We start from the raw sequence: 25,504 nt of genomic DNA, 5'->3' as shown, positions 1-25,504 counted from the left end.
ATGGGTTGTGGTTGGGAAGGAGAGGCGGTATTGGTGGAAGGTGCGGTTCATTAAGATTACGCCCGATTGATCGGACGGACAGGAAACCTCGCCATAACCCTAAACCCTAATGAAACGGAAATTTGGTTACGCCCGTCTCAGGCGTAATAATTTTTTACCGCTGACAAATTCATCACGCGGACAGAACATGTCCGTCCGTAAAACTCATCACGCGGACACCAAATTCCGCCGTCTGATCTCACACGTGCTGTGTGACCGTGTTTAACTCGGACGGAATTAGATTTACGTTTCTTCGAGCGGTCATTTGGAATCCGTCTGATCAACGGGCGGAATTTAAGATTCCGCCCCTTACCAAACGTAATTTTTATTTACGCTTGATAACAAACGTGATTTATATTTACGCCCGTTTGAAACGTAATTTATAATTCCGCCCAGAAATGAAACGTAACTAATAATTCCGCCCGTCTTCATGCGTAAAACTGTTTTACGCGCGATCAAATTTAGTCTTCCACCCGTAGCGTCACACACCAGACTAAACTCAAATTTAGTCGTTTTTTTTGGTCTTTGATCTTTGGTTATACTCGCACCACTGCAGTTGCTCTGAGCAATGCAAAGGGAAAATCGTTATATCCGGTTTGCACCGTGGCATTGATCGGAAATGGATTGTTTACTATTCCCACCATAATCCATCCCAATAAGACAAAACAGAAAATTATGAATTTCTCCATCCTGCACCAAACCATAGAAGTATGATATGAAATTAAATGAGATGAAATTATTAGGTTTTGATGAAAGGTGACAAGAGAAATTATGAAGGGGCCACGATTTCACACCACTTGACTTGAAAAATCAAAGAGAGAAGCTCGGTAATTTGGGTAACTCGAAGTTGAAGAAGAAGAAAATGAAAATACCTAAAATGAGACACTCTTGAATTGAATCCCTAGCTTTCGAAGAGATAAAGAGAAACAACAACAGTACAGTACACAAGTTAAGTACAGATTTGGAGTGAGAATTGATATCGGCCATCGTGATTATTTTATGGGCGGACAAACTACGTGGCACCACCAGACATTTGGGTGGACCCTATTTTAAGGGCCACGTCTCACATGTAAGTCAAGGATCCCTGACTCCTGATATCTGCATCGGACTCGGAAGCGAGTCAGAGCCTCTTGTTGTTTTTCACATCTGACTCGAAAATGAGTCAGACCATCCAAAAGGTAGGAATGGCCATTGGGTTTGACTCGTCTGACTTGTCGTGTACATGGTCTAGTCTAGACTATTGTACCACGATAACCACGATTTACAAACTGTGTACACATATATCTCACTATCAGACACGTGTATATAAAAAGATACGTGGAAAGCATGCAGGCCAAAACATCAAAACATGATGCGTCACGAAACACCAAATAAACCCCGAGGAGCTACTTTATCTCATCCCCAAAAGAGAAGCTAAGATCAACAGTGGAGAGAAAGTTAGCTGACACGGACTGACAGGGGCAGAAGACACTTGTCTGACACGAGCAGACCCCTCAACTACCCGCATTAAACACTCTGAGCAGTGTACGTGTCGACCAACCTGTGGAACGAGCGAGGATGCCTCTGCGGGATCAAGGGGAAACGCAGACCTCCGCGTGATGGACGCAAGGACACAAGAAGATAAGGTTCCAACGGTCTTCAGAGATGGGTCCCACGTTCTAACCTTATAAATACCCAATCTCCACCAAGAGGAAAGGGGATCGAAAAATCAGGAGAGAAGGAGAGAGAGAGAGAGATTGCAAGGGTAAGTTAATCACTTAGAAGAGAAACATGTAAACCCAAAAGTCATTCACTATTCGTGTAACCGTGAAGAACATAGTAAAAAACAAACCCCGTGGATGTAGGCCTTAGTGCTGAACCACGTAAACCTTGGTCTTATTTACATTTCAGCACTTTACATTCATTTAGCTCCATGGATGTTTACTTATATGTTTTGTTTTCCTTAATACTTATATCCCATGCACAAACGCCTCGCATGGAGTTGTTGATGAGGCCATGATAAACCCGAAGGTTTTGAGCCAATGAATCAACACCAGGGTATATCATCATCAAATCTCTTTAGATGTAATGATTGATTGTGAGCGTTCGGACCCCCTCGGGTTTGTGTGCTCACAATTTGGCGCTAGAAACAGGGACTTCGTCCCGGTAAAAGATTTATCTTGTCCTGTGATTTCATTTTAATTGGCATATGATTGCTCTGATTTATCAGCTCGGACCGTATAGATCATTCGTTAACTGTATTATGTTCAAAAACCCACCTTTTCTTCGATAAGAGTTATTGTTCTAATCCGTCGGATTTACAATTTTCGTAGTTTTTATACTAAGGATCTCCTTTAATAAAACTTTAACCCGTATTTATAGCCTGCGGTATTAATTCCTCTTGAAATTGTATTTCGCCAACTAACCCGCTTCACGCGGATATTCCCGTTTTGTTGTTTGAAATAACTTATGCAGAGAGAACGTTGTGAGTAAAGAAGGCAAGTTTCGGCGAGATTTCATTATCAACAAAAGGGCACGTGATGGAAAAGACGCAGGAAGCAGGAAAATCCAAAGCTTTGTCAAAAGAAACACCCAGGACAACCCCGATCATCACCCGAAGCAAGCAGAAAGGAGATAAAGCTAAAATGACCAATCGAAGGCAAGATACTGCGAAATCACTTCACCCATGAACGCTAATTCAGTTGCAGCGGCGGCTCTCAGAGCAGCAACGATAAAGTACGGGGAGGCTGCGGTAGTCCCGAAGGCTGCGGAGGCTAGCAATACCTTCGCCATGAGTCAACTTAATCAACCAAGAGAAAGGGTGGATGAATCCAGAACATTCCAACCCGCGCACCTTCTAACTTTGGAATGCCGCTAACAAATAATCAGAATCAAACCATACCGGCTCTGGCACCGCAGAGGGGCGCTCACCCAATTTGGAAACACCAGCAACCGAAGCTGAACCCCTGCCACCTTTAGTACAGACCATGGAGGAGGGCGGCACCAGGCTGTAGCGCACGCGCTGGGACTCCCAATCAGGGGTCCAACCAATCACACCGACTAATGGCTGAGCTTGAGGAACTGAGGAAGAACCAGCAGGTTTACGCAGAAGCTGTAGCTCTGTTGGCCAGAGAAAATCAAGATTTAAAGGAGCGGATTGCTCTAAGCACGAAGACCAGCCAACAACTTGATGAAGCAAGCTCCAAAGCACCAGAGCCAAACCAAGACTGTAGAGTCGTCATAGCGGCTAATGAAGACGCGACAAGGAGACGTAGCGTATCCGACCCGGATTATGACGATGGAGAGTCAGACGGTAATGAGCTGAAGAATTTAGAGCACCAACGCGCAATGGAGGAACTACGAGATGAGATGATGGCCGAGATCAGGCAATTAAAAAATAAACAAGGTGGGGGAAGGTTAGAAGAGGTCATGAGAGAAGCTAACTCCACGCCCTTAACTCATCGCTTGGCCAACACCCCTATTCCACTGAAATGCCCTGTCCCACGTTCGAATGCTATGATGGATCCAGCGACCCTGCTGCACATATTCGGTACTACAACCGTGTCTTAGCTAGATGGGGTCAGAACGACGCCGTACTCTGTAGATACTTCCCGTCAAGCTGAAGGGATCGGCGTTATCATGGTTTGATAATCTGCCACCAAACTCCATCCACTCATACGACCAACTCGCAGAGAAATTCTTAAGAACATACATGTACAACAAGACTGTAAACACCGGGATGGATAAGCTCTTTTCACTAGCAATTGGCTACAAGGAAACCACGAGGGAGTACACAACAGATGGCACAAGATCTGCCAAGCCATAGGGAGCGTGGACCCAGTGGTAAGCATCAACTGCTACAAATGGGGCTTAGACCGAATGAGTCCCCTATTTGTTGAAATTCACGGGAGCGTGCCCAAGACAGAAGGAGATCTCCGAATAATTATCGAAAAGCACGCTCGACTTGAAGAAATTCAACGGGAAAACCCGAGGGCATATCCGCAGAGGTCTCACCCGCACCAATTCAGCGGAACAAACCAATGGGGCCAAAGTTGCTCAGATGAGAGACCTCACGAAGATAGGAAGGAACGGAGGGATGAACGAAGAACAGGCGACCGAAAATTCGAAGATCAAGTTTACACGAAACTCAACGCTAGCTATGCTCGTATCCTACGAGAGATCAAAGGGAGGGAAAACTTAGAGTGGCCATGGTCTAAGGGAAAGCAGCCCCGAGATCCGAGAAGTCTAAAGATTACTGTGAGTATCACTGTTTCAACGGACACCAGACCGAAAAATGCAAGAACCTTAAAATAATGATCCAAAAATTAATTGATGCGGGAGAGCTCAAACATTACATACGAAAGGAGTTACCGAGGACAGATCCAAACGAACCAAACCAGTCCAACTTCCGGAAGAAACCGAACAATCAACACCATCTCGTGTTCCGAAGCCACAGGACCCTCACTCACAGCGCAGATTGGAAAAAGGTTACGGAAGCAATTCGAAGACCGCTGCGAGTTATATAAGGTCGATGGGATAGCGGTGGACGAACACGAAGAATGGATGGAATCTCCTATCATCTTCGATGCCGAGGATATCGAAGAAGATATGGAAGACCATAACGATCCCTTGGTCCTAACATTACCAGTAGCTGGATGTAACCTCAAAAATCCTCATAGACGGGGGAAGCTCTGTAAATCCTATTCTATGATGCATTCAAACGGATGAAGCTCCATGATGAACAGTTATGACCTCTTATCACACCATCTACGGATTCAATGGAGCAGCCACGAAGCCCTTGGGAGACATCGTGTTACAGGTTAACGCAGGGCCCATGAAACTGGAACCCGATTCAGTGTGGTGGACACCCCTTCCCCCTACAACGCCATTATTGGACGAAATGGGTACACAAGCTCAAAGGAGTTGCGGCAACATACCACCAATACTCAGATTTCCAACACCTGAGGGAATAATGGAGATCAAGGGAGATCGATCACTACGCGAGAGTGCCAGGCCACTCAGGATCATATCAACAATGAGCAAGAAGAGCAGCGAAAAATCCGAAGAGTAAGAAATCAAGAAACCGCGAAAGAGAAGCCGTAGACCTATTCCTTAAGGAAACTACAGGAAAGGCTTGACGAAAGATGGTAATGTCCAAGGCTCGGAAACAAGTACCTCAACAACCAGCGAAGAACAGAAACACGCTAAATAGCAATTAAAGAGCGCCCCAGTCCTCGGAAACCCGAAGCCTGTGTTCACACCAGTAGAACCCGTAAAGGAAATCAACATAGGAACGGAAGAAGACCCGAAGATGGTCAAAATTGGGACCATCATGGACGAAGGAAGAGAACATTCCTTAACCAAATTACTTAAGGAATATGCGGATGTGTTCGCCTGGAAGTTAGGAGATATGCCGGGGATTGACCCAAAAGTAATCCAACATGAACTACGCATCAAACCGGGCACGCCCCCGTTCAGGCAGAAAATACGAAAAGTGGCTCCAGAATATCATGAGGCGTAGAAACAGAACTTCGGAAGCTACTAGATGCAGGATTTATCAAGGAAGTCAAGTACCCTACCTGGATCTCCAACATGGTCATTGTTCCTAAGAAAAATGGAGGGGTTAGAATATGCATCGACTTTACTAATCTCAACAAGGCATGTCCAAAGGACAGCTATCCCCTGCCGAGCATAGATCAACTGGTAAGCAGTTGAAGGATACGAAGAACTGTCATTCATGGACGGACATTCTGGTTACAACCAAGTAGCCCTGGCAGAAGAAGATCAGCCACACACAGCGTTCTATACCCCACATGGCCTTTATTGCTATACTACCAGAATGCCTTTCGGGCTCCGAAACGCAGGGGCAACATACCAAAGGATGGTCGATGCTATCTTCAAGCCATGGATTGGAGGAACCCTAGAAGTCTACGTGGACGACATGCTCGTCAAAAGCAAGCTGCGTAAAAATCACCACCAGGACCTGAGGAATATCTTCGAAGCAATGAGACAGCATCACATGAAAGTGAATCCGGAGAAATGTACTTTCGGTGTCACCTCGGGGAAGTTCCTCGGGTATCTGGTGACGAAAAGGGGCATCGAGGTAGACCCAGCAAGATTCAAGCCATAGTAGAGATGCCGTCCCCAAAGAATCTGAAGGAAGTGCAGAAGCTCAATGGGTCCATAGCAGCGTTGGGCAGATTTATTGCACGGTCTTCGGACAAATGCAAACATTTCTTCAATATTCTAAAAAAGGGAGCAGGTTCGAATGGACCGCTGAATGCGAGGAAGCATTCCAAAAAATCAAAGAACATCTAGCTTCAATCCCGATCCTGCAGAAGCCAGACCCTGATGAGTTTTGGCACTGTACATAGCAGCAACGGAGGACGCAGTCAGCGCGGTATTAGTCAAAACCAATACAAAGGTAGAACAGCCTATCTATTACGTCAGCAAGACACTCAATTCCGCGGAAAGAAATTATACTAAGATTGAACAACTCATCCTCGCACTGGTATGGGCTACCCAAAAACTGAGAACCTACTTCCTAACTCACCTCGTCAGGGTACCATGCAAAGCACCATTGGAAGCAGTCCTCAAAAGCACGGGAAAAGTGGGCCGAATAGCCAAATGGAACACCCATCTGGACCAATTCAACATCATTCATGAAATTCAACATTCTCAGAAGTCCCAAGTTCTGGCAGATTTCTTAGCAGACCTCCCCCTACAACGACGAAGAGATTAAGGGAATACCAGAAGCCGAGGAAGAAATCAAGGATCCAATGGATATCCTCGAACCTGCGAGTCAAGACAATGGGAAGTCTTTGTCGACGGATCTAAAAATAAGGAAGGAGCAGGAATAGGTATTGTCATTATCACCCCAACTGGAGAAAGGATTATACAGGCACTTAGATTGGAATTCAAAGAGCATACCAACAACATTGTTGAATACGAAGCTGTCGTACATGCCCTACGTATAATAATAGAGATGGGGGTAACCGATGTAAGGCTGACAAGTGATTCGCAGCTTGTCATACGGCAAATAGGGCTCGAGTATAATGTGTACGATGACACCCTTTCAGCTTACATGGCCTTGGTCCAAACATTGGCATCACAAATCCCGAACATTAAGTTCCGGCACTTATGCAGAAGGGACCTCAGGCACGCGGATGCCCTAGCATATATATCATCCATGCTGAGGGATAAAAATGCCGAAGGTATTAAAATAGCAAGGGTATACGAGCCTTCGATTGCATCTCAATTCTCCTTCGCTACCAATCAAGATACGTGGAAGAAAATATCGAAGACCAGGTAGGAGAAGACATCCATAATGACTTTGACGAAGAGGCTCCTGTCAAGAGCAAATCAAGACGAAGACTTCAGCAACGAAGATGACTGGAGGGTGACAATACATGCCTTTCTCGAAAAAGGAAGCTTACCTGCGGATCAAACAAGCTAGGAAGATACTCTCCAAAGTGGGAAGATATGATCTTCGGGAGGGGTCCTGTATAGAAATCCTTCCTTGGACCATTACTACGCTGCTTGTCCCGGAAAGAGGGGCATCGAATTCTAAATGATATCCATTATGGTGACGCGGGGAATCATAGCGGCATGAGATCACTAGCTGACAAGCAAAAACGCAAGGATATTACTGGCCGACATGATACAAGATGCCGCGAGGATGTCCCGACGATGTGAAGAATGTCAGCGCTTCGCGAAAAAAATCCACGCGCCGGCAACAATGTTAAACTCTGTCGATAGCCCGTGGCCATTTGCAAAATGGGGCGTAGACATCGTCGGGCCTTTCATCGAAGGATCAGGGAAGAGACGATTTTTGATAGTAGCCACGGACTACTTCAGTAAATGGGTGGAGGCTAAGGCCTTGGCCAGGATCAGAGACGCGGATGTGTTCACTTTCATATTCCAGAACATCATTTGCAGATTTGGTATACCTGCTGAAATTGTATCTGATAACGGCAAGCAATTACAGGGAAAATATAGACATGCTCTTCGACTTCAAAATAAGAAAGAACAAGTCCACCCCCTATACCCTCAAAGCAACGGACAAGCGGAAGCTACCAACAAGACCCTCGCCCTTATACTCAAAAAACAATTAGACGAGCATAAGGGAAGATGGTGCGAACAACTGCACAATGTCTTATGGGCATACAGGACAACACGAAGATCCGCTACCGGGGAATCCCCGTTTCTTCTAACTTATGGAGCTGAAGCAGTCATACCTACGGAAATCCTCATGCCAACCACGAAGACCGAAGCTTGGGAGAAAAACCTCACAACAGATATGATGTTAGAAAGGTTGGACGACTTGGAAGGAAGAAGGGAAGTAGCATTGCAAAAGATGGAAAATTATCAACGAAGACTAGCAAGGGAGTACAACAAAAAGGTAAAGCTACGGAATTTTGTAGAGGGACAGTATGTGTTGAGAACAATCCCACGGTATCAGCAAGAAAAGAAATGGGGAAAGTTAGCACCTACATGGGGAGGACCTTTTATGATCACGACATTGCGGGTAACGGTTCCTACTACCTTCGTAATCTAAAAGGCGAGGTCCTCCGGCATCCTTGGAATGCTAAATGGCTCAAACCATACTTCCCATAGAAGCAACGCAGATTTGAATCTGCTTGGAGTGTACCAGAAGAAGAAGGGAGCCTGACCGCTCCACATGTTTCTATCTCTGGAAGAGGAATTGCAGACCTCAACTTATCAATCAAACAAGCTTTCAAATTATCAAGTCAGTGGAATCTACCTACAATATTGGGGAAAGTAGTTAATCTACAATCTCTCAGGGCTCCCCCATCAGTGTCCATAAGTGTAGGACCAGGGGGAAGGCACCCAGCAGAAAGAGATACCCAACCAATCTTAAGGCAACGGGTCGACGGAATGGGTGTGTAAATATTTTAATCCCATATCCTAGAACGTTGCCCCGGCCCCCACCGTCTGGGAATCCTCTGGCCCAGGATTCGCCAGCGGGGTGACAGGTCTCAAGACGATCACGAAGGTACCTTCCTTCAGTATCGCACTCAAACACTTAAAAACTTTTGTTTTGATTTTTCACAAATACTTAAAATAAAAAAAAACAACATTGTAGGTATATCAAGAAGAGGATTCATTTCATAAAGGGTGATTACAAGAAGTGAAAGGCCAAATCAAGGATACACAATCAAAAAATATTCCTTTTACAGGATCATCAGCAAAAAATATCCTTGTTACATGATTACAAAAAGGATAATGATGCCGCGGACCTACAAATGCTGCGATCTCTACCTAGTGGCGGCCCCATCGGCAGGATTATTCCGAAGACTTGATGGGACGCTCCCACCAGAAGAGGGGCCCGAGGAGCTGGGCAAGGCAGAAGGAACGGGACGACGAGGATAGTTCTTCACGAGACCATGTTCATTCCTTAGGCCAAGTTCTATCCTCTCCAGCATCTTGTTCGTCTCCTCAGCCAATTGACAACGAGCCTTGTGTTAATAACTGTTGTCCGCTGTTGGGCTTGGGATAATAACGAAGATAGCCGATTCACTTCTCTAGAAGCAGCACCAACGGCCTCCTCGCGGGTTGCTGCTAAATTCTTGAAGTGATTGGTCTGTTCTTCCTGCTGCGCTAAGGAAGATTGAGCCTTTTCAAGTTTTTCATTTGTGACGCGAAGGCGTCCCTCGAGCTCTGAAAAAGACAACACCACGGAGTTAGCGTAGAAAAAAAACAAGGTCACACTCGATGAAATGGGATTATACCTTCGACACAAGCCGAAGCCTCTTCATACTCATTAACAACCGCATCTCGCGCTTCATCAAGATGATCATATTCCGCGGATAATTTCTTATAGTCTAGTTGAAGGTTGGTGAGAGTAAATTGACAGGCATCTAATTCTACCTGCTTCATCGAGTCCATATGACGAAGGTGGTCGACCTCTTTATTTATCTCTGAGACCCCTTTGCTGAGTCTGTACATGCACACTTCAAGATTCCTCTCAGACTCAGCATGACGAGCTACGTCGGCACGAGACGCGGAAAGAGCATTGCTGAGAGCGTAGACTTCAGCACGAGCATCATCTCTTTCTCTGGCAAGACAGAGCATATTATCCTGGACCCCTGAAAGAGGAATGGATCGAGCCGTCTGTAATTCTTCTTCCAACAGCTGAATCCTAGATTCCAACAAGGAAGTGCTCACGGGCTTCCCGCAGATTATCACGGGTCCACAGCAGTGTGCCATTAAATAAAGCACGATCATGGTTGTACAGATTTTGCATGTCGACCATCTGAACATGCCGCGCGCGCCATACCTCAGCCCGAGCATCCCATTTCTTAGCTTCACTCTTAATTTCTCAACCAAATCTCTAATACGAGATTTTTGCCGAGCTCTTTCGTTTCGAAGCCATATCAGCTCGGGGACGCCACCCACTGGAGATAGGGTGGGGAGACTCAGACAGAACAACTAAGAATAAAGAATGACGACATACGGCGAGGGAAAAGAACCAAACCTGTGAAAGTGGAAACTTGGCTACGAGTTTGCTCTAACTCAGCGCGCACACAACAAGTTCTGAACGAAGATCAGCCCTCTGCTTCACCCAGCTTTTCTTTCTCCTTAAGGCTTTTCTTCAGCTCTTCTATTTCCACCTCAGCCGCAGATAATTCCTTTTCTCGGTGACGAAGCTTAGCCTCGAGCTTCAGAGATTTCGCTTTGAAGAACTGATACAGCACGTGGTTACAATGCTCGCTCCTCATCATCTACACATCAAGATGACAAAACATTATTTCACCGAAGCGTTGATCGTCACGTAGAAGTATGTACGAAAATTTACCTCCAGCACACGCTGCTGCGGAAAGCCATATTGATACCCGTCGGCGATGGCCATCATATCGGCAACGGAAGTAGGAGGCTCCGGCACAGGGTAGCTTCGGGAACAGTCAACCTTTTTCCCCAGGCTTCAGACACCCGCCTTAGAAGACATCTCCATCATGCGACGGGTATACGCGGTTGATTCCTTTTCCCCAGCAACAACAGGAGCGGGATGAGAGACAACAGAAGATTCTTTTCCTTAAACCAATCCATGATGGCGTCCTCACCCTCAGACGTCGGCGACTGGGGAAGATATCGCAGGCGCTCAGACAGATTTTCCTTCTCTGACGACCCCCTCAGCACAATGTTGGCATGCTCCTCCGCGCCTACATGCACAGCAGGCTCCTCCGCACCAACATCTTCTACAGTAGCATCCCATTACCATCACCACCAAGAACATCCCAATCATCATTGGGGAAAGTAAAGAGAAGTCCTCGGGAAAATCGAGGGCTTCGTCAAAGAACTCCCCCGTGGAATACATCCGATCAAAAGAAAATTCTTGAGAAGTGGGAAGGGTATCCGCGACATCACCAGCAGGGACGGAAACATCCCCGATACAACGTCATCAGCCACCACCTTTGTTCCTTCCTTCATCACCAGCATGACCAGCGAAGACCTCTTCTTCGACATTGATAGGGGAGGTACCAGTACGTTCCTCCCCATCTGTAATCTCGTCCTCAGCAAACTCTTCGTTCACTGGACTAGTAACTTCTTCTTGGGCTCAACCTCGCCCATCACCGTAGTAGAAGACTGCTTCGGCCTAATCTTTTTCTTCTTCAACCTGAAACCAACACCACAAAAAGAATTATTTTTCCCGTCTGATGGAAGTTCTAAAAAAGAAGCGCAGCTAGAATCTGCGTACCTGAGCAGCTGAGATATTCTTCGGTGGGAGTATAGCACCGGAACCATCCTCCTCGTCTCCCTCTACGACGTCCAGGGCATAAGGAAAATTCATGCCCGCAAAGTTCAGACGCCAGGGGCAGAAATCTCCATAGCGAACAGGAGGAGACGCGCGGCTTACTATTCTCGGTAGGCCGCCAACCGCGGGTACAGGAATCCAACCGTAAGCCCACAGACCAACTATCTCGATAACGGTGGCGTGCCACTCGTAGTCATGATCGCGCTTGATCCTCTCTCGCGCGGGGAAGAGTTTCCGACGACTGGACGCCTCCGTGCCAGGAACATACTTCAGCTTGGCATCGCTGACCTCATTTAACAGACGAATCTCGCCCCGAGGAGCAGGGAGATTCCGAAGGCTGACACTCCACGGCTTGCGATTCCTACTATTGACGTAATCACCGAAGGAGTTATTGAAATTCTCAGGAGTATACCATTCCTTCTCCATGGGATTGGGGACGTAACAAGTCATCGACGTTTCCCCCTTACTCCGCAGATAGCATTCCTTCAGGGCGCGGAGATAATTCCCCGATAGTTGGGATACGGAACGGCTGTGAGTATTGGTGGAAGAGCCTTCACGACTAGCGAGCACGTCATAGTAGAAGGAATCACCTGATTTGTACAACGGCAGCATAAGACCAGCTTCGAATGCTCCAACCGTCGTTAACAAATGAAATTCATCGAACTCATACTTGGAGATCAGCTCATACGTAATATCATCCTCAGGGGCATAGAAACGAACCCCGAAGGCTTGAAGCTCGTGCTTTTCCTTGAATATTTCGAGATCGATATGCTTGAAGGTTACTTTTTTCCTACTAACAGAGACACTGCGTATCAAGGGAGCAGCCTCATCCTCCTCGGCGGGGCCGGATGAAATGACGAACGCTTCCGAAGCCTTTCTCTTCACGGGGGGATTCTTTGAAGATTCAGCCCTAGGAGCTACACCCTTCGTATTCTTCCCTTTAAAAGTTGGAGAAGACCGCAGATGATGCTCGGGCACTAACGAACGTACAGGAGGAATGTCAAAAGCAACAGCGCGGGGCGGAGCCTGCGTACTCCTAGTATCATCACGAGGACGAGCCGCTGAGCGATCGAAGACTCTTCGGGAACCAGACGGAATTATCGGAGGAATCTCTTCCCTAGAGAACGAGGCTTTCGCTCCAGAAGAAACTCGACTCCGACGAACATCATCTTGAGACTCTCGACGCGGAGGAGATCTCGATAGCCCAGAATCAGGAGTCTGATAAGTAAGCCGCGGACGGTCAGACATGGCTGCGAAAAGAATAAAATCAAGAACAAGTTACACACAATCAAAAAACATTACCAAAGATCAAAAAACCACATCCATAGCAATACACACACGATAACGCAGAAACCCTAAAATTAGTATACATGCTCAAAATTTCATAAAATTCACACCCTCGAAGTAGTGGCTTCCTTAATTTAAGATGAAGAACAGGGGCAAACTAGTATGCAAGCATCAGAAGAAGTTCTTCATCACAAACAAGGAACAACAGTAGCAGAGAATTCACAAATCAACACAGCGTAAAACAGTGGAAATAAAGAAAAGAAAAACTTACCGGCAAAAACAGCAGTAGAAGAAACAAACAGGGGAAGCGGGCGTGATTAATGCTAAGGTGGAGAGAATTTAAGATCACAGGTCCAGTGAAGACTGACAGAGAATTTAAGATCACAGGTGCAATGAAGACTGACAGAGAATTTAAGGTCACAGGTTCAATGAAGACAGACAGAAAATTTAAGGGCTGAAAAAAGAATGAAAACTGAGAGAGCGTGTAGGAAGAATGAAATTAAATTTTCTTTCTATCCTTAAAATACCCGAAAGAAAGAGAAGGAAATTAAGGGAGGAATGGGAAACGTGCCCGTTACATAAGCAGTTAATGCACGAATAAAAGACGTGCCCAAGTATCTAGGAGAAGTTATTAGGAGTGAGAAGAATATGCGACGATAGTTTTTCTTCAAGGCACCCATTAGTCATTCAAGCCCGAAGAAAAGGGGCAAATTGTGTACACATATATCTCACTATCAGACACGTGTATATAAAAAGATACGTGGAAAGCATGCAGGCCAAAACATCAAAACATGATGCGTCACGAAACACCAAATAAACCCCGAGGAGTTACTTTATCTCATCCCCAAAAGAGAAGCTAAGATCAACGGTGGAGAGAAAGTTAGCTGACACGGACTGACAGGGGCAGAAGACACTTGTCTGACACGAGCAGACCCCTCAACTACCCGCATTAAACACTCTGAGCAGTGTACGTGTCGACCAACCTGTGGAACGAGCGAGGATGCTTCTGCGGGATCAAGGGGCAAACGCAGACCTCCGCGGGATGGACGCAAGGACACAAGAAGATAAGGTTCCAACGGTCTTCAGAGATGGGTCCCACGTTCTAACCTTATAAATACCCAATCTCCACCAAGAGGAAAGGGGATCGGAAAAATCAGGGAGAGAACGAGAGAGAGAGAGAGAGATTGCAAGGGTAAGTTAATCACTTAGAAGAGAGAAACATGTAAATCCAAAAGTCATTCGACTATTCATGTAACCGTGAAGAACATAGTAAAACAACAAACCCCGTGGATGTAGGCCTTAGTGCTGAACCACGTAAACCTTGGTCTTATTTATATTTCAGCACTTTACATTTATTTAGCTCCATGGATGTTTACTTATACGTTTTGTTTTCCTTAATACTTATATCCCATGCGCAAACGCCTCGCATGGAGTTGTTAGATGAGGCCATGATAAACCCGAAGGTTTTGAGCCAATGAATCAACACCAGGATATCATCATCACAATCTCTTTAGATGATAATGATTGATTGTGAGCGTTCGGACCCCCTCGCAGGTTTGTGTGCTCACACAAACCGGTCGTTATTTGCCGACAACGTTTTGGCTGGGCTTTAGTTTTGGTCAGGCTTTGCCTAATAGTGTTATAAAGCGACTCCTCTCTTTTTTTTTCCTATAAAAAATCAAGTTCACCGCCACACTTTCAGATGCTGTTATTGCGTTGGTTAATCTAGAACGCGAGGGAAATCGAGTCGATTGGGGTTTTGTCAAGGATGTTGTAGTGATTTTTGTTGAAATTGCCAAGGAGATTAGTAAAGATGTGTTGCATTGTTATGTCAATGATTTCGAAACTGCGTTTTTAACCAACTTGGTGGATTCTATCTCTCAGAATGGTTCTACTGAGGTTAAGGCTGTGGAGTGTTTGCAAATGGCGAAGGATTGGGTGTCTTGGGTGTCTCGTTATAAGTACTTGGGTGCTGAGGAGAAGTTGTTGAGACAAGCTCAGTGTCTGTTGCCCGAAGAGGCCCAACTGGCATATGAAAATGAAAGGCTATGTCACTGCTGCGCGAGAACAGTTTAGCCGGTTACTGGATAATGCACTGACTCTTTCTTAATATACAGTGATGTTTAGGGAGACATTTTAAAGTAACTGGATCGTAATTATAAATTACTTATATTTATCGCCGTTTTATGTTTATGACCATGGATCATTAATTTTTATGGTTAGACTTTTCTACGGATGTTATCGAATTTGCTTTGGCATGTGATGTTAGCAATATGCGCTAACTCAATCTGCGCTTACTTTCACCACTGTGTTGAAAAAGTTGGAGCATATGGTTCTGATTAGATGCCTTACAACCTCTGGTATAGGTAGTGGAGGAGCAATTGAGGCCTTATCACTTAGGTGTATTGTTTCTTGGGTGTTGCACACATCTAGAGACTAGAAGATGACTGTGGCCAACGCCGCCAACCAAAAGTGCCGTGGATAGCGCGATTATCATAAACAGCACATGTGAATCCTTCACCATTTACCTTACCAATGTAAAAATATTTTATAAGTCAATCACTTCTATTGTGGTGTTCATCATGGATTAGAAGCTAACGAAGTCATTGTTACTTCCCATTCATCACCCACATATGTCATGTTGTGGCTATAGCATATCCAGGAAGAGGGCATATCAATCCTATGATGAACTTATGCAAACTCTTAGTCTCAAAGGAGAAAATATCAAAATTACATTTGTAGTTACTGAAGAATGGTTTGGTTTCATTGAGTCAAAACCAAGGCCACCACAGATTCAGCTGCGTACGATCCCGAACCTGATACCTTCAGAACTAGTTCGAGCATTAGATTTTGCGGGTTTTGTTGATTCAGTGTTCACTAAAATGGAAGCTCCTATCGAACAGCTCATGGATGAACTGGAACTTGAATCTCCCGTGACTGTTATTATTGCTGATACATATGTGCCGTTTACGGTTTCTGTTGGGAGTCGTAGGAATATTCCAGTGGTTTCTCTTTGGACGATGTCGCGTTCTGTATTCTCCACTTTGTATCATTTTCATCTTTTTACTCAAAACGAGCATTTCCCGGTGGATCTATCAGGTAAGAACTGGAGCTAGTTGGTTTTTGGTAGGGTTCTTTTAGATATATCCCACACATTTGTTTTAGTATAACTCAAAAAATTTAACTTAGAACAAAAACCAAACAAGTCTTAATTTTTTATTAACAAATAAGTTTAAAATTTTCTTCTCGCTCAAAATCAAAATAAACCCGCACATTCTTTTTAATATATATTAAATTAATTGTAATTGTTGGTTTAATATCCAAAAAATTAACCCATTATATGCCGGGATTCTTAATTTTTGCCTGAAAGAAAATAAACCTTAATTTTTAATTTTCCCTAAAATAATATTCCCTCCGTTTTTAAAAAATGAATAGTTCATTTTTTTCGGCCTATTTTTCGGCCAAATGGAAGTATCTCTTTTTTGAAAACAGAGGTAATATCTTTTTTTTTCAATAAAATAAACCATAATTTTAATTTTCTATAAAATGATATTCTTGTTTTTTTTCAATCATGATCACATTAAAATTGCCTAGCATTTTTAGGGGCGACCTCAAAAGAATTAGGGGCGACATGTAATGCTAACCCCTATGGGCTAGATATTTAGCTGTTAAATTGGCCATCCACGTCAGATTGGGCAATCTCCTAACCCCTATGGGGATGGCCAATCTAACCGCGAAACGCCTAACAATTCGGCGTCCAACGCCGAACCAAACAGCGTTACATTTTTTATTTTCTAAAAGAACTGATTATTTAGTATTTCTCTCTCCATTATTTCCTCTCTTTCCCCCTTTTTTTCTTCTCTCTCCATCTTTTCCTCTCTCCTCTCTCCCTTTTCTTTTCTCTCTCTATTTCTTCCTCTTTCCCCACGTTCTCCATCACTTTATTTCCTTCTTTTTTTCTCTCTCTATCACTTTCTCTCTTTCTACAAAAAAAATATATAGCGTCGAACCATTCGGCGTTGGGATCACTTTTTGAGCGCCGAACGATTCAGTGTTTCAATCTCGCTGATAGTTGGATGGCGAGCAGCTGTTAGGAGAGAGAACTATCCACTATCACTGTTAACTTTTTCCAACACTTATTTTTTGATTTGCAACACTTTTTGGCCAATCTAGCACTCAAATCTAGCCCATAGGGGTTAGCCTAAGACAAAAACGGGTCACCCAAACATGAAATGAAGCTATCCCTTATCTCCCGCCTTTTTTAATGGCCAAATTACCCTTTGTAATCAGTAGTTAAGTTTACAATCGGGAGAAACTACCCAAAATCGGTAGTTAAGTTTACAATCGGGAGAACATCATGAAATTTTTTAATGACCAAACTACCCAGAATCGGTAGATAATGGATTACCACATCTACAGATTGTAAAATAATTAGCCAAAATATATCTATAATCGGTAGACAATGACATATAATTGGCTTCCGATTATAATGTAGCCCCAAAATTGGATTATGTCAAAATTCTTAAATTTTCGAAATCTCTACACAAACATAATCGGTAGTAAATGTAGTTTATTTAACTTCCGATTACAATCGGTAGTAAATGAACTAACATAATCGGTAGTAAATGAAGTTCGTTTAACTTCCCGATTACAAAGTAGTCCCAAAATTGGATTTTGTCAAAATTCTTAAGTTTTCAAATTCTATACACAAACGTAAAAATCGGTAGTTTCATGATGTTCTTTATCTACCGATTGTGGTAGTAGTCCCAAATTCAAAAATTTTAAAAGCCAGTGGAATTTTGAATTTCTCTATTTTCACAATCGGTAGTTTCGTGATGTTTATTATCTACCGATTGTACAATCGGTAGTTTCATGATGTTCATTTTCTACCGATTATGGTAGTAGCCTCAAATTCAGAATTTTCAAAAACCAATGGAATTTGGAATTTCTTTATTTTCACAATCGGTAGGTAGATAATGTTTATTATCTACCGATTGTGATAGTAGCCCCAAATTTTAAATTTCTCAACTTTTACAATCGGTAGTTTCTTTATTTTCACAATCGGTAGGTAGATAATGTTTATTATCTACCGATTGTGATAGTAGCCCCAAATTTTAAATTTCTCAACTTTTACAATCGGTAGTTTCTTGATGTTCACAATCTACCGACTGTGTTAGTAGCCCCAAATTCAATTTTTGCAAAACAAATGAAACTTCGGATTTCTCAACTTTCACAATCGGTAGTTGTGTGATGTTTACTATATACCGATTCTGATAGTAGCCCCATTTTTTTTTTCAAAACAAAGAAAAGAACAAAAGAACACAATCATAATCGGTTGCTAAAACCAATCCTAAACTACCGATTATAGAAATCATAATCGGTTGCTAAAACCAATCCTAAACTACCGATTATATAAGGCATTTAGGTATTCTCCAAACCATTAGGACATCCCATAACCTTGTCTATGGGTTGGGAATAAAGAAGCCACCCCTAATTTTTTTTGGGTCGCCCCTAAAAATGTTAGGTAAATTGATCGAGGTGTGTATTCTAATTATATTTCCTAAAAAGAAAATTCGCAACAACATCGATCGAAATGGAATTAATTAACACAAACATATCTATAAAAAAAATCTCTAAGATATTATTTTTTTCTCGATCATGACTACATTAAAAATGATTGAGAGTATTGATTATTTTCTTCACAAACATTAAATATGTCTTATATCTTACCTATATTTAACTATAAAAGTTAGAAATTTTTGTTGTTGTTGTTGTTGATTTAGGGATTTAATGGGTATCTTATTAGTTTGGCTATTGGAATAATTATAAAAGTCTGTTTGGTTAGCTTAAACACTTATTTTAGATGGGCTATGGTCAATAAATACATGGCCTACATTTAAGAGAAGCTTTTTTGTAACCCTAACTAAATAGTATTTCATTTCATATTAGTGTAATCTCTTTGATATCTAATGTGCCATTGCACATGTATATCTTTGATGTCTAATATGTAGAAAGAGGACACGAAGTGATAGACTACATTCCTGGAGTTGCTCCAACACGATTATCAGACATGCCAGGATACTTTGAAGGGACTGGCCGAAAAGTGTTGGGTCGAGTCTTGGAAGCATTCGACATGGTTCGTAAAGCTCAATGTGTTCTTCTTACTTCCTTCCATGAGATTGAAGTACAAGTTGTGGAAACTCTAATGTCAAGACTTCCATTCCCTATCTATTCTGTTGGGCCCTCGATACCTCATCTTCCTGCTAATCTTGACCAATATAATGGTCAAACACCTAATGGAAATAGTGACAAGAAGGATTACTACTTAAAATGGCTAGATGAACAACCGAGAAATTCGGTCTTGTACGTCTCATTGGGTAGTTTTCTATCAGTCTCAAAGGACCAAATGGAGGAGATTTTGGCTGGGTTACACGATAGCAAGGTTCGATATTTGTTAATTTCGAGGGGAGACACTTCGTTCTTAGAAGGTTCATTGGCTGATGATGAAATGGGAGGATGTAAAAGTTTCGTAGTATCGTGGTGTGACCAATTGAGAGTTCTTTGCCATTCTTCTATCGGAGGATTTTGGACACATTGTGGCTGGAATTCAACATTAGAAGGAGTTTACTCAGGTGTACCCATGCTTACTTTTCCTATTTTTTTCGATCAAATCCTAGATAGAAAACTCATTGTGATGATTGGAAAGTTGGGATGAAAGTTACTGGAGCAGAAAAATTAATCAAACGTGACGAAATCTCAAATATTATTAAGAAGTTCATGGATTTGGATGGAGACCACGATGAAAGCAAGAAAATGAGGAGAAGATCAGACAAACTCAAGGAGCGTTGCGAAAAAGCATTGGCAAAGGGCGGATCGTCTGATATCAATCTTAATGCTTTTATCAAAAACATTTTAAAAGTGGCATAATTATTAATTAGCAATTGATCATGCTTTTCAGTTGTTTATTTTGCTTCAATAGGAAAATTTTAAACAAAATTGTGGTTTGGCCAAAGCCTATGTGATGTATTTTCAAATGTTGTTGTAGATAGTGATGAAAACTGGGTTCTTTTCGAACTTGTGAAGGTAACTTTTTTTTTTTTAAATTTAAGCAAATAAATAAATGAAGGAAATTAATAGCAATGTCAAGATTTTAGAAGGATTAAGGCTCAGGATTCACTACCACTTCAAGTTGATTGGTTATAAATAATATTTCAGAAATTATTATTAAGCTCTTTTTCTTATTAAATCACTTTTTAATTTAAAAGGTGTCCAAATATTAAGTTGTAATCCTTAAGCATGATTTATCAAAGAATTATTCTAAGCATAAAACATCAAACTGATTCACAACTAATTAAGAAAACCATTTTATCCTTTTTTTATATTTATCCAAGTGAATTAAATAAAATAAATAATTAAAGAAATTATAAATAAAAATATTACCAATCAAACATGAGTGAATAGATCCTCCATTGCCTCAATCACCAAGAATTTAGCCTCTCATCGTGTTGGAAAAATACTCAAAAGATTTTATTAATGCTCAAAAGTTGATTACAAATGATGAAATAAGAAGAAAATCGTTTTAAAACCGTTCTTTGCGACCCACAGAAAGCGTCAGGAAACAACGACACTTTAGAAGTGCTGTAAGCACAACACCGAAGTCGCGGGAAAGGAACTGAGAATTGTCGCAAATATGCGACACTAGTCAACGACTCTCCTGGACTGTACAATGTTCTTCGTGTTCTTGGCTGAGCAGCAGCAGAACTTCTTCGCCTGTCGACCTCTTCTTTTGATTCTCTCGGCTCTAACTCTCTCCCAATGACTTGCTAAAACCTTATACTCTACCCCAGAAGTCTTTTTATACTCAACAGGTAGACGAAATCCTTTGCAATAACTCCCAAAAATCTTCCATTACTCGGACAGTTCATAATATATATTTTTTCCTTTTTTATTTCGATCACGTATCTGCAGCTGTTAATTTCATGGAAACTCACCTTAATTGTCTTCTACACGGTCCAAAAGTGTGTTAGAGTCCTCCATGCATCATCAGAACACGTTCGAATTCCTCCAAAAATTCTCTCAAACCCGTGACAGACATGAACTGCGCTGTTCCCAACTCGTGAATTTCCTAGACGATTCTAGCCAATTTCGATCGAACCAAAAGCCCCAACATGTTTGATAGGCCATATCACAACTTCCTACCAAAAATCAGCCATTAAATCTCATGAAATCACGTCCAATTCGTGAATCTAAGCGCTGCCAGTTTAGTGATCCATTTTCCCGCCCAAAAACAGAATTCAAAGGAAGAAGATGGTGTCCCCCTATCCAGAATGGAGGTGCAAATAGCAAATGCCCAACTGAGGTGCCCCTTAGTAATTTGGTTGCCCCTTAACCAAAATGAGAGTCCGAATAACAAATGTCCTTCAAGGGTGCCCCGGGCAACTTTTCGAGCTGATTTTTCCAAAAATGTTTATTTCCTAAAAATACATAAAAACACAATATTAGTACAAAAATAGAGTTCCAACAATACGAACATTGAGGACAAATTAGACACAAAAATGTGTCTATCAAATACCCTCAAACTTATTATTTGCTAGTCCTCGAGCAAATTTATTCTAGAAAAGAAAATCATTTGAACCCCTAGGTGGCCCTAGTGGCGGAGTGTTGTCTCTGGAGGGTTTATCAGAGGTGTACCCACAAAACCAATACTCCAGACCCTAGCTATCTACGCAGAACCTTGGAAAGCACTAAAGAACCTCCTTGGTTGGCATACAATTATTGACTCTAAGAGGAAGAACCCTGATACGAAATTCCAATTGTTGTACACGAGTTTGCACTCAAGCATACTAAAATTCATAAAAGTGACAGAGCTCTACTAAGATAGTTTGACGATGGACATCATACTCGGAGTCAGACTAATCACATGAAAAGATTAAGAAGATGGAAAAAGAAAAATGTAGATGGATGAAAAGCGAACGGTGTTTCCCATATCTGTCTGAAGGCCTCTGCCAAGATGAACCTAACCTAAATGACTGAGATACCGGTCTGACTAATATTAACACACTGGCATATACAAGGGAACCAGTGGTCAATAACTTAAATCTAGATCAACAAACTGGCAAATACAAGGGAACCAGCAGTTGACTACACATAACAATAACCTTTTTTTTTATTTTTTAACTTAACGGCATGAATAGATCTTTTTGATCCAAGCGCATGCTTCTTGTCAGCAGATTACACGATAGTTCCCACGGGTCCTGCATTCCACGCTTTCTTAGGCGACGGAAACAGGGAGAACACACGCATATTGTTATCCAAGTGTTAATACTTATTCCGATTGGTCTAACTGGTCCGGCTTTTTTTTTTTTTTTTTTTTGGTAACTCAGTCACTCTAATTCATCCTAGCAGTGGTAACAAATTGAATCGTGTGCCCCACCAAATCACTTGAAATAAAAGAAAACTGAAAATAGAAAGTGAAAAGGACTCGACGAGATATGGCGAAACTATCATGTTATTTCTAACACCTGAGCTCTGTGCTTTTATGAATAGACTCTATAGATGTTTCCATCTAGTCAGATTGGTTCCTCAACTCCTAAAACAAAAATGTTTCCATCCACTTAGATTGGTTAGTGCCTACCTCAATACGCGTAAATTTCTAGGCTCTGGAGTTGCAACTAAAAAGTTTCTCCCATACCCCCAAACTTAAATATAACATTGTCCTCAATGTTCTAAAGATGAAACTAAAAGCATGAACAAGGAGAAACTGTTACCATTTGAAGCGAAAGAGTTAAGGAAAGATATTACCGTGTTGCATGAGCGCGGGAGCCTCCCAATAAATGCTAAATTTATAGTCGTTAGCTAGACATAAAATACCTCTAAAGGAATTGTCACCTTCCAAACTGGTATACCAATAGTCGAAACAATTGTGGATCCACAAGACCAAATAGAGCTAACACAAGTATGAGACAACTACACTGGTTTAGACAAATGAAAAGAAGGAGCACGTCCTCATCTAAGGTTTCTGTCAAGACAACTGGGTTTGCATGATTGAGCTTCATATATGTGTCTCGATAAATAGAGTCATCCGCAAAATGGGTCTCTAAAACCTGGGTTACCTCCTGAACAGTATCAGGAGGATCGGGTTGCGGAGTCTGAACAGACTCTATTAGTATCTCAGACGTACAAGGTTCGAGTCCCAAGTCAGGGACTCGAATTAGGGACACTTGACGATCACAAGAATCATCACTACCCCCAAACTTAGGATTTTGGTTGTCTCTACATAGACTGGTCACAATATTCCTAATTTCTAGACCATCGGGTTCTTGAAAAAAGTCGATTGCTTTCTCTAAGTTATGATCAGGTGGTTCATCCTTTACTTGCTTTATATCTGCTATGGTCCACTCTAAAGCTTCCTTATTTTCTTAAAGCACGGTCTCTGGCCTATTCTCATGTTCACTATCCAAATCGGAAGCTATAATCACAGGAAAAGACTCGGGTGGGCCTAAAAATGTATGATTAGGCTCCAACTCAGGAGGCTCTTTTAAACAAGGTATTAAGGTAGACTCAGAAGCTAGCAATGTTTCAAACCTATCTTTCCATATATCAATATCTAACATAGGAATAGAATCCAATAGAGAATTTACTTGTTCAATGTTGCTATCATCGTCGAAATCCAGGCTAAAATGAGGTAGACAACTCTCTAACGGATCTTCCGATACAATGTTTGGTAATGGCTCCTGAACTAAGGTTCCTATCATGTTCACCTATTCAATGCACGTGTTATCTAGCTCAGAATGTAGCTTATTGATATTAAAAATATTCAGATCAATAGTCATATTACCAAAAGATAGATTCATGATACCATTTCGACAGTTTATGATTGCATTAGACGTAGCTAAGAATGGGCGACCTAAAATCACAGGTATCTGGTTCTCTGGGTCAGGGTCAGGTTGGGTATCTAGAACAACGAAATCCACAGGATAAATAAACTTGTCGACTTCAATAAGAACATCCTCTATCACACCACGAGGAATTTTAACAGACCTATCAGCTAACTGGAGTGTTATCTTGGTAGGTTTTAATTCACCAAGTCCTAGCTTTAAGTACACATGGTATGGTAGTAAATTCACACTGGCTCCTAAGTCAATTAAAGCTTTTTCTACCCGGTATTTTCCTATCGTGCAAGAAATGGTAGGTGCACCTGGGTCTTTATACTTAAGAGTTGTGGTGTTTTGAATAATCGAACTTACATGACAAGCTAAAAAGGCATTTTTAGGGACACTAAGCTTTCGCTTTCGTGTACACATATCTTTGAGGAACTTGGCATAAGCTGGTAGTTGCCTAATTGCTTCTAGTAGCGGAAGGTTTATGGTAACTTTCTTAAAAACCTCCATTATATCATTAAAGTTGGATTCACTTTTTGTTGGTACTAATAGCTTGGGAAATGGGGCTCTGGGGACAAAGACGGGCTCAAAAGGACCCTCATTGGTCTCTTTAGAGACTCTATTAGTCTCTTCATTCTCTGGTTCATACGGGTGAACTACAACATGTTCACTTTCAGGTATGTCGACCTTATTATCAACTTTCCTTCCACTCCTAAGGGTCGTAACAGAGTTAACATGACTGTACGATTTCTCTCCTCTAGGGTTAGGATCAGTATGACTAGGGAACCTTCCTTCCTCTCTCTCATTAATATACTTAGCTATTTGGACGACTTGAAGTTCTAATTTAGCAAAAGACTGGGCACTATTCTTAAAATTCTGTTTGGTTTCCTCTTGAAAATTACCCTGGCTTTTTACTAACATTTCCTGGCTTTGTGATAGCATTTCCTGGCTCTTCCTTAATATACTAAGGGTTTCTTCTAAGCTAGTTATTCTATTCTCAGATGGGTTCTGGGTCTGTCCTGAAGGGTTCTTAGTATAACCAAAACCTGGGGGAGGCTGAGAATTACTAGACTGGCCTTGATTCTGGCCCTTAGACCAAGAAAATTAGGATGGTTTCTCCAACCAGGTTGTAGGTCTCTGAGTAGGGGTCAACTTCTGACGGTTCTCAAACCTAGCATTGTTATAGACAGCATGAGCTTGCTCTTCACTAACCTGACCTTCCCAAAATGAGTTATCGGGCTCTATTCCACAACTAGAGATTTGAGAGGCTCTATTAGGTTCAACAAGGGACTATTTTTAGGCTGATTCATTCCAAGCTTCTAACCTTCTAGATAAAGCAGCAAACTTAGCATCTGAACCAAAACTTGTATCTACCATATTGGTGCTACTTCTATTGACCAAGAGTCTTTTAGGGGGTTCAACACAAGATTCCCACTGTTGGGATTTTTCAGCGATAACTTCTAAGAAGGTAAAAGCATCATCACACTTTTACTAGTGAACTCACCAGCGCACATAGACTCAACCATGGCTTTGGTCGAATAGT

The 25,504-nt window shown here is 42.2% G+C and overlaps 1 pseudogene; it reads left to right on the top strand.

Moving 5' to 3' along the window:
* Nucleotides 1-20,008, top strand: LOC113279179 (annotated as a pseudogene).
* Nucleotides 20,009-25,504: the final 5,496 nt, after the last annotated feature.

This window comes from Papaver somniferum, chromosome 5 (genome assembly GCF_003573695.1).
Source record: "Papaver somniferum cultivar HN1 chromosome 5, ASM357369v1, whole genome shotgun sequence".
In the NCBI taxonomy this organism is placed as follows: Eukaryota; Viridiplantae; Streptophyta; class Magnoliopsida; order Ranunculales; family Papaveraceae; genus Papaver; species Papaver somniferum.
Note: the sequence above shows the minus strand (reverse complement) of the source record. Positions and strands in the feature narration are given on the sequence as shown.